This window comes from Strix aluco, chromosome 4 (genome assembly GCF_031877795.1).
Source record: "Strix aluco isolate bStrAlu1 chromosome 4, bStrAlu1.hap1, whole genome shotgun sequence".
NCBI classification, from domain to species: domain Eukaryota; kingdom Metazoa; phylum Chordata; class Aves; order Strigiformes; family Strigidae; genus Strix; species Strix aluco.
In genome coordinates this window covers 83301784-83318038 of record NC_133934.1, presented here as the reverse complement: position 1 = coordinate 83318038, position 16255 = coordinate 83301784, and the positions used below count along the sequence as shown (strand labels likewise).

General features: G+C 36.8%; 1 protein-coding gene across 1 annotated transcript in view; it reads right to left on the bottom strand.

The window, feature by feature from the left end:
- IQCM (IQ motif containing M) overlaps positions 1–16255 on the bottom strand; it is a 112866-nt gene that overhangs the window by 24663 nt on the left and 71948 nt on the right. The gene's annotated exons all lie outside the window — the stretch shown is intronic.

The following is a 16255-nucleotide window of genomic DNA, read 5'->3' as shown; positions in this document are numbered from 1 at the left end:
ATTGACGTTCACAGTAATAGCCTGTACAGATAGATTTCCTTTTATTACTTAACTGAAACGCATTAGGATGGAATTGTGGACTTCTGCAAGTTACAAGGATGAGATGTATGTAGGCTTATAAACTGTGGAGCTGCTGGATGTGATTAGAAAACAGGACAAAGGTGTCCAGTTTGGAAAGATTTAACTGATTACTGTTCTAATACTTCGGCTTGTTCAATATGCAAATGTGTTCTATAAAGACACTCACTAATTAATCCAGTTCAAACTTTTCTGAGTAGAGTCCAGTGATAAGCATGACTAAAATTTTCAAAGGAATTCAAAACTTAATGGGAGATGAATGTGCCATTATTCTTCAGGTCCTTTGAAAATCTCAAGCTTGATACTTACTGTTTATTGATCACAAGGTGTAGCACACATGAAGTTAGACCATTAAATGACATGTTTAAATGAAATATTTGTTCACAGTACCCTATTAAAAACCAGAAAAGGCTAAAATTTCAAGTAAGAAACTATTCTTACTACACTTTATACACTGATCTTCAACAGCAGCTTATCATAGTTTATTTTTAAAAACAGAACACCTCAAAAATGAAAAAGGAGTCCATAAAAGAGTCTGATCCTGTCAGTGTACTTCTGCTGCACTCAGGAACCATGAGTCCTCATGAGACCAAGGAGCTTCGGCACTCACATATGGAGGGCTCACTTCCTTGGAAACTCTAGCCTTGTTCCTGACTGCAGGAACAGTTAAAGCAATGTAAAGCAATTTCTGGATATGACCTTTTTGTAGCAACAATTAGAATAAGCTCTCTGGAAGCATGCTGGGGGGTGGGAGGGGGGATGCTGATACTGACTCTCAGGGTAAGTGCACCCGTTACGTCCTTTCGAAAAGGAAGACGACTGAAATACCTTAGAGCAATGCATTGCTAGCAGCCTTGGTTGGTCTTCAACCATTTGGACTATATCTGAACCTACATCTGGGGGTGAAGGGATCTATATTACATGAGGAATAAATTTCAAGGCCAATTCAGCACTGAACTTCCAACGTTTTGTTGTTACAGTTCAATAAAATCACTTTGTGTTACATTCCTTTCTGTATAAAATAAAGTGAATGTCACACTTTTTTGTCATACCATTTTTATTTAACAGGTTTTTTTCTATACCCATTAGTTAAAAAAGTTATACCAAGGCAAATCATTTATCAAAATGAAAAATGCTGTACTCCTTGAGCAAGGAAAGGGGAGTCTAAATAGAATGTCCCTGCTCTTAAATTAATGGAACCATCTTACATTTAATATTTTCTCTTAAGTAGTTATGTAAGCACTCCAAGATCATTAACGAAGAAGCACAGAATCACAATTTACAGCTGAAGGGCAAAACTGCTAAAAAAGCATTTCAGAATCATGTCATCGAGTGATACAATCTAGGAAAATAAATGTAAGGATCATTGATCTCCGATGCAATGCACACAACACATGACAAGGAGAAAGGACAACAAAGTTCATTAAAACTTGACTTGAAACCTAAGATGCAGGACTAATCGAGCAGATGTACTAGGGAAGGGTCAGGTTTATAAACAAGAAGCACTTTCACTTTAATAAAAAGATTTTTAAAATAGATTTTTTGATCACTATTCCAATTTTAAATAAGAGTAATCGTTAATAGTTATTCTTTATAAAGACAATTCATTTGTGTGCAACATCCCCAAATGTCCATTGGCCAGTTCATCTGCTGGTATGGTGATATGTTACATTTCTGTCCCCTAGAATCACTGCAGCAGTTCAGCTGTCCTTTGAATATCCAGCTCTCACTTGCCATCCAGACACTAATACACACATTCCTAGCCTTCTTTCTAAAGAATCTTGTAGAACAGATTTGCCCAGGCTTTCTCAAGTAATGCGGTAAATGATCTTTTAACATACAATACATTTATTGCAACAAAAGAAAATTCACAGAAATCAGATGGAATTCATCCCAGCCAGCTAATGGAACTTGCAGAAATAGTGTTGGAGGCACTGGCTATTATTCTTCAGAACTAATGGAGAACAGCCAAGGTCCCAGAGCTGGGAAATGACAAACCATATTACCCATTTTGAAGAGAAAAAATAAAAACCAGCCAACCTATTGGAGGAATTACAGAACAAAGATTTCAAATTCGAATTGCCAAGTTAGGTAGCAAAGCAGTCAGTTTGCAACCTGCTACAAAGGCATGCTGAAAGGTGGGTGATAAACAACAGAAACAGGAGTTGGCAAAGACAAAGCACGTCTACGATATAAATATTATTGAACATGGGCCTCCTGCTCAGTGCTATTGCTACCATTCGACCCCTAAGTGCAATCAGGCTGCCTTAAGACACGTTCACATGTGCCAGCAAGTACAACAGTTACTTCTCATCAGACTTCAGGAGGAACAATCTACGGGTCTAATTCCTCATTGCTTCCCAGCACTTGGGCAGAAAAACTTTATTTTGGTAATGTCCTGTTATAACGTTCAAACATTTTACAACATTAGACCACCTTGCATTTGTCAAATACTAGGCTTCAAATTGCACACTGAGTGCACTAAAAAGACTTTCAATATATAACAGAAGATGGAACACAGATCTATCACACGCGTATGGAAATGTTCCTGTATAGGTACTAGGTCTATAATCTCATCAGTTACAAAAACACTTTAAGAACCAATTGCCAAGTTTTGATTTGCAGTGTTTTAGGAAGGTCATTTCCCTGCCAGTTACAAGAAGCTTCTCGTGTTGAAAATCAAACGATAAAAATAGATTCCTCTTAGTTCCCACAGGACATGGGAACTAGAAACCAGCAAACACAGAAAGACTTAGAACAGCCAGGTTTATCAAGAAACAAACAAAAAAATGATTCCCTGTTCAATTTAGCCCTAAAGTACTTGGATAAATAATGAGTTCATCTTTTCCAGAATACATCACAAAGTTTCAGAAAATAAATCATTTTCTCCATTTTAACAAATATATATATATATATATCTCTTTCAAAAAATTCAACAGTTGAACTGTCTTCATTTTTAAAGCTCCTTTTTTACATGGACATACATGCCATTTTATGAACACTCAGACAAACCATTTTACTTTAATCAGACAAACCATTTTACTTTTGCTTCTTCATTACCGATAGCCTGTGTTCTGGCATGTCATAGCTTCCTGTATATGCCACAAGTAAATTTTATATGTAGGCACTCAGTCTGGACTAGACACTCAAATCCTAACTCTTGCTGTGCTGATATATGGTGGAAAAAAGCATATAGGAAGTACCTTTTGCAAACTGAAGGAGGAAAAAAAATTCTTGTGCATCTTAAAAGCAAGTGAGGCGGATAATTGCAGACATAAGCAAGGTCACAAACCAGAAGGAACACAGAAACCTTACTAAGCTATTAAGAAGTGCAAATACAACTAGGCAGACTTATGCTGCTGCTAACTTTACATCCTTTACCCCATTCCACAAGCAGTGAGTGAGTGTTCTCCTTTCAAGGACTAGAGCATTTGCTCTGTAATTCTATAAAATAAAAATGCTTTCTACTACCGGAATCAGGTCTGTATCATCTGACTATAAAAGTCACAGTGGCATATTTTACTTACGTTATTTCTTACTGCTATTCAGAAATTTTCTAGTTGTTATAATTCATTTGGAAGGCTACTGCTGTTAGCTATCCTGTATTCAATATCTAAAAAGTGCAGAGATATGTATGCTTATCACTTATTTTAATACAAAATAATAATTATTATTCTTTTTAATGTAAGAGAAAATAATAGGCTAGAATGGTTGGAGCTGATTAGAATGACCAATAATAAACATAAGAATGCATGCTTGGTTGGTTTACCATTAGTGTTGCATCTCTTTCAAAAACTATACAGTGATGCAGTTGTAAAAATGTATCCACTATTGCTTTCTTTTTTTACTTTTTTCAATTATTCTCATCCTAGATTTAAATTTTTCTTAAAATATTATGCCTTTGCTATTAGAAAACACAGGTTTACTTATGAATATTCATCTGTATTTTCTGAACTATTTTTCCAATCAAATACAAGGTAGTGCCATTTTCCCCTGATACGTGTACTTATTCTCTGTGTTATTTGCTTCAGAGGTAATAAAGCATCCCATATCTGGTAACTCACACCACATGTCACTTTGCATTTAATTTGTAAATAGAAGAAAAAAAAATGTGGAATCAGAAAGATCTACTAAAAAGAAATGTAAACAGGAATGTAAAAGAGATCCAAGCTAATTAGAATAATACACAAGAAAAACAGATGAAGGTTAGGCTGGAATCTCAAAAGTGCAATTTCTTAATGGTGTACCCTGGGATTTTATTTTGCTTCACTCCATTTCTTTTCCTTCAGTTTTTCAAGTCAAAATGTAAACAATCTGTGGAACCAAACAGAATCCTCAGTTAATTTTAAAATATTTTTTAAATGTTCATCTATGGGACAAAAATAAGACTTTTAAAAGCTTTTGCTTCAAAGTGGAGTAGCATGGTACAACTGCTAGCTCTTCCTCATCCACTGGGCAAAAAGAAGCAGCAAAAATAACACTACAATGACCATGAATCCAACATACTGGCTGCCTTCTGTAAGTATTTAGAAATATATTCATGGGATGATAGTACTGGAACAGAAATCTAAGGAAATCCACAGAATTTGCAAGTCCAGACCAGAGCTCCAGGTATACAGAGATACCAAGAACATAATAAAAAAAAGAAAGGGGGAAAGGGGGTGTGTGGGGAAGTGTGTGGTAGAATTCACACTAAAACTGTGGATTTTTTTTTTTCTTCTGAAATTACCCTTCAAATCCTAAACCATGTTAAAGTTTGGATTCTGTGTGAAATGCCTTGCATAACTCTCAAATAAATTTTTATATTCCATACAATGAGATAGTTGGAACAGATATACAGTACTCCTCTAAGTGGATTGTGCTTCTGAAGCTCTGTTAGAAGAAACTTTACATTTATTTTCATCAACATGGCAGACTTGTCTCATTATCCAGATTCATATTTGTTTTCCAGAGGATTTCAATTGTAAGTATTCGGTAGCCCACTCTGAAAAAAGAAAAAGTGCATTCATCACTCCCCTAATATAAATATATGACAGCCTGAGGTGCAATAAAGCTTGTATTGCCTCCAGTTTAGGAAGACTCTATTAATAACAGGTGGCAGAGCTATAAGATAGATATATGTATCTTCCCAAAAGACTGTCAGCCAAAACTTTATAGAATATTACATATAAAAGAACTGTGTTCTGTTATCATTACTAAGGTCCCAAAGTCAAGTACTACTCAAGTGTTAGAATCCCTTTTGCATGTGCATTATAATAAGGTCCTAAACTTCACGATCCACATGAGCCCTGTCTCCTTCACTGCACCAAGCTGATGATGTTCACCTCATGACCAACTATTTTGTATTTTGTTTTCTCCTTTTTCAGTGTCTTATCCCAGGACTTGATTACGATACAGTACTCATGGTCTGAGCTGAAGATGGAATTAGTAATTTCCTCATGAGCTTCTTCATGGGACTCATCATGAGAGTATCAGATGTTCAGAGACATTAATAAATTTTGAAACAACCTAAAGGAGCAATGGGTTTTATTATGGCCATTTTACTGCTTAGGAGCTAAGGCACATAGGATCAGATTTTTCACAGTTAAATAGGTACCCAAAAATGCATGAAGGAGACTAATTTTCCTGAAAGTGCTAAAACAATTTCCAGCACACAGGTGCTTCTGAAATTTCTTCTATGAGACTATGCCCATCACTAGCCATGCAAATACATTTAAAAATCTGACCAAAACAGGTTAAGGATGAGACAATCCACGAATTGTGGGTTCCTACTCTCAGACATCTTGTATCTCATCTCCAGAGTGTTTGGCATTCTATTAGCATTTTATATGCTTTAAACACAAGCTTCAAGCTGTAGCAGAAATCTAAACATCAGTTGTAGCTCTGAATCCTCAGCATTTCTGCGTATCAGTCATCAAGATCCCAAGTCAGGCACCCAAAAATACTGAACACCTCTGCAAACACTTTTATATAAATGAATTATCAGCAAAAAGAAACTCTGTGGAGCTACTGTGAGCAATTTGCAAATACTCTAACTAGGTAACCATTCTCTCCCTGCAATTCTCATCTCATTTGCTATGTACCTTCTAGCTTCTGCAAAAAATGGAGGAGTCTTGACTGCAGTTTCTTCACCATAAACTCTGAATCTCTTGTACTGAATGGGGCAGCAATTTCTCACAAATATGTACATGATTGTGCAACTGAAGACCATTATGCTATGTATATATGTAGAGGCCAATTTGCATATGCAGTGCAGCTGATGTGCAAACTATAAATCACTTGACTTTGCAAATCCAACAGGGTTCTTTTAATGCTTTGTGGAGTTGTTGGGGCTTTTTTTTTTTTTGGTAACATTTTAGATATTAGAAAGAACAAACTGAAAAAAAAGTGCAAGACTGCCCTCATGATTTAATACACTGACACTCCAGAGTTTTCAACAGGCACCAAGCCTTTTGATGCCCCACATATATGCAGGTGGCCATCACCATCATTTCCATGATAAGAAAACAGAATTCATGGCCTTGCCGTTGTGTTAGATGTACCCAAACCAAACTTTATGCTTCCATGGTCCTCGAAATAAAACTGCCACTTCAAGTCACTTCATTTCACTTTTAAACATCAAAGAAATCTAGTTCTGTATCTAAACAGATAGCCTTTTCTTAAGATAATCAAAGATTTATTTTCTTTTTCCTGCTTTATTTTCTTTGACGTATAAGAGTTATCCTGAAATAGGCATGTTTGTAGTAGTGATATAAAGTCAATAGAATTAGCTCCACACATGAAATCCAATCCAAAATCCAAGAACTGCAGCAATTTCTTCATTTACTTTTGTCTATTCTTGTATAAATGACCTGAAATATTCCATCATATAAATTCTTATATTACACTAGAGATGACCTGGCTTTTTTACAGTTATGTAAGTGGCAATCATGAAGTGTACTTCTACTAGCTGTTATAATTATTACATTCATAGAATACCAGGTTGGAAGAGGCCTCAAGGATCATCTGGAAGAGGCCTCAAGGATCACCTTTCTTGGCAAAAGCACCATCTAGACAAGATGGCCCAGCACCCTGACCAGCTAAATCTCAAAAGTCCCCAATGTTGTGGAATCCACCACTTCCCTGGGGAGATTAGTCCAATGGCTGGTTGTTCTCATTGTGAAAATTTTCCTCTTGTGTCCAATCAGAATCTCCCCAGGAGTAACCTGTACCCATTACCCCTTGTCTTTTCCAAGTGACTCCTTGTAAAAAGGGAGTCTCCATCTTCTTTGTAGCCACCCTTTAAATACTGGAACATGGTGACAAGGTCTCCCTGGAGCCTTCTCTTCGCAAGGCAGAACAAACCCAGTTCTCTCAGCCTTTCCTCAGATGGCAGGCTTCCCGGTCCTTTGATCCTCTTTGTGGCCCTTCTCTGGACCCTCTCCAAATCATCAAACAAAGATCTGCCTTATAATAAGACAACAAAACTTGAAGGACATCAGAGGACATTTTTGTTCCTGTAGAAGTGCTTATCACATCCATTGCAGACATAGATGTACAGAAGAAGTCATAACTGAAAGAAATAGACACTCCTGAATGCTCTAATAAATTTTCAGTGTACTGGAAGGATACTTCAACTGTTGGCTAACACAGAAACAGAGAGTAAGCATAAGCATATCTTCACCAACACTGAATTATGTGTAAGGACAATAAAACTATATATATTCTTTTGTTCAACATCTTTGATAGAGAACTATCATTTAGAAATAATACATAATAGCTCTATAATGTATAATATATAATTATGTAAATAATTAGTATAATCTTGAGATGAGATGAGGGCTATTAGTGGCAGTGGATACTTTGAACCTTGCACATTTAGTCAAAAAGACCAATGACATCCAATCAAACTTCTTTAAAATGAATTGCAACAAACAATGGCAGCACAGCTGCTATTAGAATTATAATTGAGTTTAGGAGGGAAACAGCAGCTGAATGCAATGCAGATAATTAAGGAGCAAGCTTTTGTTAACACTATCAGCAGGGTCATGATTCTGCAGATTGTGAACTTATTATGGCTGAACAAACTAGTCTATTTTTATAACAGAGGTATATTTCTGCTTTTTATACCAATAAAGTGTATTCTGGCTACAAGATAGCTGATCACTTATTTATTTAAGCTATCCATTTAGAGAAATGATAAGCATTTGCAAAATCTAAGATTACCATGGAAACCTTATTCTTAAACGCTGAGGATTATGGGAATAATTGGTTATACAATTGGATGGGTAAATAACAAGCCTCTGAGTATGACAAAGACTGTAGCTACAAAATTACATTAAGTAATTTATCTCTTCCAGGTTAATATACATTTTACATTAACCCAGCACTGAAAGGAAATCAATATACCCTCCATGGGTAAATAGTGAAAATAAAACATTTAAAAACATAATATTTATGGTATGCAGACAGAAACTGCATAAATGCAAGTTCTTATGGTCCTAACACCTAACCAGGGTGTGAGGGAATTACAAAACCCAGGATTGGGAATTACAAAAGTGATCCAAAATTTGTATTTCCTGTTGTGTGTTGACTAATCTCAGAATGAAGGTCACCCATGTAGAAAAGACAAACAAGAATCACCAAAGGAATCGAAGTCACTCCAAGTTTGCAGCTTGGCACCACAGTCAGGCAATGCAAGATCCTTGACCATTCATAACCACAAGTCAGGTTTCCAGAAATGGAAAGGAGATCATTAAAATGCCAACAACATTACATGCTGTTAGCAATATTACTGTTATAATATCATATTGTCATAATAACTGGTACTCTTTAAACAAACTGAAGAGTGTAGGTCTACCAAAGATGTTGTTATTACCATTATACTAGTAACCCCTTTAACTCACATAGCACGGACTCAGGATCTTTGGTTGAAAACAATCCTGCTGACAACATAGGTCATTTCACTGGCAAATCTAAATTTGTTAGGGACAAATGAGTAATCCTGCTTTGGAATCTCATTGACCTCAATGTGTAAATAAAGCAAGCAGAATGTGTCTGACTGGCAGCAAGCCATTACTGTGCTATGTGCAATAAAAACACTAATATGTCAAAGTGATTTTAAAAATATGCTTTGATATTTTGACCTGCTGAAAATTCTATTTTTGACCCTGCAACCTCCTAAAACAATATAACAAAAGAGTTTTAAAAAATACTTTAACATTACTAAACATTTGCCCATGGCAAAGTCATTTGCAGGTTTTCCATTCCTGGTTCTGAACCTTCTAAGGTCTTATTTTACCTGACTGTGGAAAGAGTAAGCAAAAGCTTGAGCTCATTTGAAACTATTTTTACCCTGTTTCTTCAGGAAATCCATTCCCAGCCTCAATATAGAGAAGCTTAATTTGGTCATTATTACAATGGAACTCAAATGTGCTTCAGTAAGACTAAGGAATGGTATCATTTCTGCCCAGTTCCTTTTAGGGGAATCTGGAAAAGAACAGGTATCAGCCACGAATAAAAACATGCCTTTCTGCTCATATGCACAGCATGTTGTGATCTCTTTACTTGAAGATTAGCTCCCGTCATATGCCAGCAGAAATCTGAAGCACCTTTCAAATTTTATAAAAAGTAGTGTTGATAATTTACCAAAACTTTGTTAATACTCTCTTCACATTTGCAGTGGGAATAAACGCATGGATATATACCTAGTAACTTAAGAGACAGAGTCAAATGGAGGTGAAACAAACTTGCAGGTTTTCAAAAGCATATTATAATGGTGACTACTCAAGCCAACATCTGTCAAGAGTTAAGACAGCAGAATCTGAGTATATCCTGACTTTCACTCTACTTATGAAGGAAATATCAGGGGAAAATTTGGCTAATATAATCTGTGCCCTAACAGTAGATAGCAGGTTAGGTATCCTGCAAAATTAAGATCCCTGGCATCAAGTGGCCATCAATATTTTCAAGATTACCATGGTTAAGGACCACCTTCCCAAAAGGATTCTAACAATAAAAAGAAGTTGGAGTCCTGGACTTCCCTGTTGCAGGTAAATTCTGGAATACTCCTTTGAAATGGATAGTTTTTCTAATATATCTTTTTAAAAGTGCTACATATTACACCTGAAGAGCAGCCTGAATGAAGAACTTAAAATTTTAGGAATTCCATATCTAGCAAACATAAGGAAATGTGAAAATAACTAACAGGCTAACATTTATTTTCTGACCATTTCAGAGAATCGGTGTGATTCAGATATGAATGAGGCAATGGCATATAGAATGTGAAGCTAGAGTTTTTTCTAAAGGCCATTAATAAATATATTCTTTTAGCACCTTTTTACTGGAATATCTGAAAACTTTCCTCAAGATGATCAGATTTCATTAAGGCAACAGCATTGGGGACCTGTCCCTACAAAGCAAGGCCTGTTTTCCTAACCAACCTGTATAGTCATCATTTCACAGTTTGCCACATCAGGAATCTGGAGCCTGACAGAAAATCAACAAATCTCCTTTTAGCAAGAAATTTTTTCTACTAACTTAAAATTAAAGACTGTTGCTATGATTATATATGTTGTTATGATCACCACTGAAGACAGGGATGCAAAGCAACAAACAAACTAGAGTTACACTGGTTTACAATTTCATTAGATATTGCTTTAATGCAAGCCTGATATATTTGAATACTTTAACATACAGGCCCTCTGAGAGAAATATGCTGCTCACCAGCCAATTAAATCAGCTAGCTTTGAACATCATTACATGTCCTTTTCTCTGCAATTGGATATGATTTTTACAGTTCTTCAATGATAATAACAACTTCAAAAACCTTGCACAAGTTTCACCATTGGAGTGTCTACCAGAGGCAATAAATTGCTTAAACCAAACCCTCTTCACTCCTGTCACAACCTCCTAGCATCTTCTCCATAGCAGAGCATTCAAACAGACATCTCCAAAATTCTCCACTGAAATATCTTCTACTTTTATATGATACTCTGATTCACAGTGCAAATGTTTCCTGTTTACACTGAGTACAGTTATGACAAAATTAATGGAAATTCAGCATTTCAGTAAGAAAGTGGTTTTCAAAAGAATAAACAGGAGTGGTTTTTTCCCTAGACAAAAGAGAAAAATAACCAGTCTTGCTAACTAAATAAGCTTGTAAAACTTAATCTGCTATAGTAGAAGTGTGCACAGCAGCTGATGGACTTCTTGGTAGAGGCAAAAATGTCTGGAAAAAGAATCAACGCATTGGCAGGCTCTACCTAACAGCTCACTGCCTACCTCAGCTGGTCTGATGTCCCGTCATCAAAGTATAGGTGAATATCACTTGTATCATCAACAATTTTTTTCTAAAATATCTCTCTTCAATTAAGAATGCAGGTTTAGGTCTCCCATTCTTGCAGGGACAAAAATCTGAAGTAACTCAACAGAAGACAATTTCAGCAGTGGAAAATTCTGGAGCTTTAGTTTTCTTTCTGTCTTTTCTTTTCCACTTTATTTTTCTGAGAACTTTGAGGGGCCATGATTGAAAGGACTATCATACTGTGGATAATTTATGTATGGAGGAAACCTACTCCCTTTTTGCACAACTGCAATGGATGTCCTGAGGCATGGCATTATCTATTGGCATTCCAACACTGAATGGTCAGGGCACAGGCAGCATTTCACTTGAATAGATACCAGTAAAAAAAAGAAATCGGTCTTCAGGATTTTCATTACCATGAAAGCATGACTTCTAATAATGCAGGAGGGATAAAAACCAAGACTGATTTCATTTGCTGTTGTGGAAATCAAAAGTAGATTTACTGATCAGCAGAAAAGGTTTGCTGTGAAATAACTGACACATGATTAAACATGGAAGCCTTCTTAATGCAATCTGACAGGATGATTTTTCAGCTGAAACCCAAGTTTACTCCTCCTTTTCCTCCTGAATAGCTGTTAGCACTCAACAGGCCGTATCTGCAATTTCCTATTTATTGATGAGAGCTTTCTTTCCATAGTGATGTAACTGCTACTCCACAAAGCAGTTAGGAGTAAAGGCTGAAGGTGGAACCTCCCTGACCGTTGTACCATACTGCCACTGAGCCCTCAATGGATACAGTGGTCTGTAAAGCACATTCAGAGGAGGATGACTTCTGTGTGGAAGTCTTACAGTACACAGTTAAAACCTACTAGAGGAATGACATATAGTACAGTACAATAATATTTGTGACTTATATATCACTTTATTACCTTAAACCACCTTATGAATATTAATCAAGCAACCTCTTCAGTATCCTGAGAGGCGGAATAACACCTACTGTAAACAACATTGTGTTATGTGATCGATAACTCCACATAATTTAATAAGATTTACTAACGTCCTTATTCAGATTTTCATCTGACCTTCAGCTGCATGGAGCTGAAGCCCAGAAACTCAAATATATTTAGGCATGCAACTTCCATTGATAGTAGTGCAGGTGAGGCAGATAACCTTTGAGAATCTGGAGTGAAATACTTTCATGACATGCATTAAAGGACAGGAACAGCATTGTGCCTCCCTCTTCTTTTTCTCTGTTTTTTAGTCAATGGGAAAATTATGTGGCAGTTTTCAAAATTATTTTTCATTTATTTACTTTATGTCTGCTGTGCTTCACATGTTTGATATTGAGGCAAGGTTAATGACCTGCAGCTTGCATTTGGAATTGAAAGTGAAGCTGTTTAAGGTGGTTCCTAGATCCTTTGGGTATATGGTAGATATTGCCAGAATATACAAGAGATTAAATGATGCTTATCAAAAATCAATGTATACTAATTTTTCCTATCTGCACAAATTTGCAAGGTTCACAACAGAGTGGAGGTAATGTCTGCATTTCACATATACTAGCTACCCAAATTCAAGGTCAAATCCTAAATTACTTCTTGAGGCAAAACTCTTGGGTAGTTGATTAATGTTTTGGCTGTGGTAGCACGTTAGGTTTCACCTTTCACAATGATTATATATGAGCCATCACTGAAGTCTTGTATGGAATCAAGGATGCTTGATTGATTCATTTAATGCTATTAAGGTGTTTCCATTTAAAAATACTTCTAAAAACTGTAGCTGTAATTAAAGGCAGGACAATGGTCGCCTCTCCCCATAGAGCAGTATAAGATGAATTGGATCAGTAAAAAGAGACTTCAAATGCATTGACTCACATTTTGTAAGAGATTTCTAAACCGAATGTGTGCTTAAAAGAGACATGAGAGAGAAAACTATTAACACAGGTAAAACATCTGATTAGGCCACAGGGGAACTACAGAATCTGTTTCTATTGGTGATTTCTTGTGTGACAGTTGGTAAATCCCTAATTTGTCCATGCTGCCATGTTTTGGTGCTAAAATAAGCATAAAAACTCATCGTTCTTCAGGGAAGTATTGTTGAATTCAGTAGTGCTTGTGAGGCATTCACAAACTATTAATATGTAGGGGTGGGTGAATAAGACTTTCCTCAACATTTTTTCCCCCTCTCATGACTGAGCTAGGCTACATCATCCAGGAAATTTATTTATGTCTGGAAGCTCTCAGAAGGCTTGATTTAGAATGTGAGTGTGGCTGAGTGTAGTGCATGTCTTAGTTATGAAGCATATTGACCAAGGAAGTCATTGCAGTTGAAGAAAGAATTAACTGCTCTGTTGGAGGGCTTCGTAAACTCATTTGTTATTACTGTTGCTCCATGGAGCCCCAAATGTCCAGCACAATCTCCTTCTGACTTTGTTGTCTGCTAGGAACTCGAAAGCTGTTTTACTGAATGATGAGTCTTTTTTTTTTTTTGTCTTTTTTTTTTTTTTAGCTGTATAATAATGCGCTTAAAACAACACATTGGGAGCTGTTACGCATTTATTTACCATGGTGGGTTAATCTCATCTGGGGAGGTATAGAAACTCAATCATGAGTGCTACAGTATATAAGCTAATTGCCAGGATAAAACCAAATGAATAATTACTTAACTTCAGAATGAGGCCTGAGGGAATTTTTCTTTAATAAAGGTTTAATTCACCAGTGATAATGAATGCAATCTCACATACTACTGAACAACACTATTAGCATAATGGCCAAGATACAAAAACTATAATTAGAACAAAACAGAAATGTTAATTACAGCCACGAAGGTACCAAACAAAAAGGGAGTTTTCCTTTACCTGTCAGATGGGTTCCTGCCTGTGTAGCTTTAGTAATCCCTGTGAACGGGTCATCAATTCTGCTCGAGTGACTGACAGGTAGAAATTAAAAACTGAGGCTTCCTTTGCTTTTTGATTCCAGAGAGGACTGAGATTCACACAGGAGACTTAAATAGTTAGAGTAGAGGTGAGGGCAGTAAAGACTGTACCTCTAACCATAAAGCTTAAAAATTAAGCTCCCATGTGTCTGAACCCCACACTTCAATTCCTTTTCACGAAAAGGCAGGCCCATCATGTCAGCTCAGGAATATTAGATCTCTTCCAAGTTTATTTACTACCCCCAGCTGTACTTGCGGTACACAGCACCGTGTAGCCAGACAAGGAAACAGGGCAGGCTGTTGGCTAGGCAGCTGCTGAGAAGTTTACTGATAACAAGCAGCTTCATTTCCGGCGCTAACAACAACAATAACAAAAGCTCTTTGTACATAAAAATTTGCACAAACTCTTATTTCTTGCTTAAATGAAATCCGTGAGATGTTCTCATGGAAGAACACTCTTTTGTGCCATTTCTGCTGTGCATTTTCTCTAATCTCACGCTACACAAATATTAAATTTACAGATTCAAAACTCAAAAGTTATAAAATATGAGAACTAATGTTGCATTTTCCCCCCTTACAGGACTTATTCAGTGTGTAAAATGGACACTAACTGAATGGGGAGCTATTCAGTTTTTCTTTTTATCTTCATCCTTCTATGTTTGATTCCAGACCTTATTTAGCACACATCATCAAAATCCTGCACTGAATACAAAATTACCAATTTCTTCATAGGCTTTTTTGTGGTTTTCTCAGCTTTTTGTGGTGCTCTCAGCTCTCACTATAATTAATCTATCCTCCCAACACCTCTAAGAAATCATGTAATTGAAGCACAGAGAGATGAAGGCCACTTTGCTAAATATTCACTAATTTGGGTGCCTGCTTTGATACAACTAAGTATTCTAGGGGGAGAAGAAGTTGTAATTTACGTAGCAGTGCACACATTTAAAATACAGCCCCCATTAACTTGTACTTTACACGTGAGCTTTTAGCATGTCCATAAACAGAAAATATCTGTAAAAATTCTGTGAAAACTGTAACTGAAGAAATCTGCTGGTGATCCCATTAGAATGTGGTGGTGAAGGTAGGAGAGAAACCCAGCCCTCCACAGTGACACTTGGTCACCTGAACCATGAGACTAACCCTTCCACCCTAACAGTTCTGCACCTTGCACACTAAAATTTATGCAGCAAATGAACAGGCAATCAAAACAGGGTGGGAAGGAAGAAAGGAAAATAATAATAACCAAAGAAATTAGAGATATTTTTGTCACTGTGTTTTTTAATTTCCTTGCAAATCAGAGAACCTGGGGGCAGATGGTGGGAAGGACTTCTACTGTTCATCTAATCCCATTGCCACTAAAGCTAATGAAGGCTGACTTAAATACCTAAACCTGAACCGAATTCACAAACCCAGCAGGGAATAAACTTGCCTCATGGTGGAGTCAGTCAGTGGCTGCTCTGTGAGCATGGGCTGACACGCAGTTACGAATATGGCACTCTCACCAAGATGTCCAGAAGAGGGGTTAGTGAAAGTGCTTTCTGTCCTGCAACAGGTAAGCAATCAAAGCACTGATGCTAAAGCATTGGCTGTACCACCTTAGGGGGAGGAGGCTCAAAGCCCATCTGTTTGAATAGATCTCTCACCACCTGGCTATACAGGATATGATAACCTTCCTGTTTAAGCCGGACGACCTCAGCAAAAAATATTCAAGATTCATTAGATGAAACTGTGGAAAAAACAAAATCCCAGAACCATGATATGTCTTTTTAATGCAGTAAACAGGATACTCCTGTGGGTGGCAAGAAACCTGGGCTATGTATCTGTTCAGATATTTTATCTGGTGACTATTTAACATGAAATGCATAATAACAATTACTACAGTATGGACCAGAAACCAAATGCCTCTTCTTCCTAGTCCCTTTCTCCCCTAGCTGTGAGACTAGACTCCTGCTGCCCCTA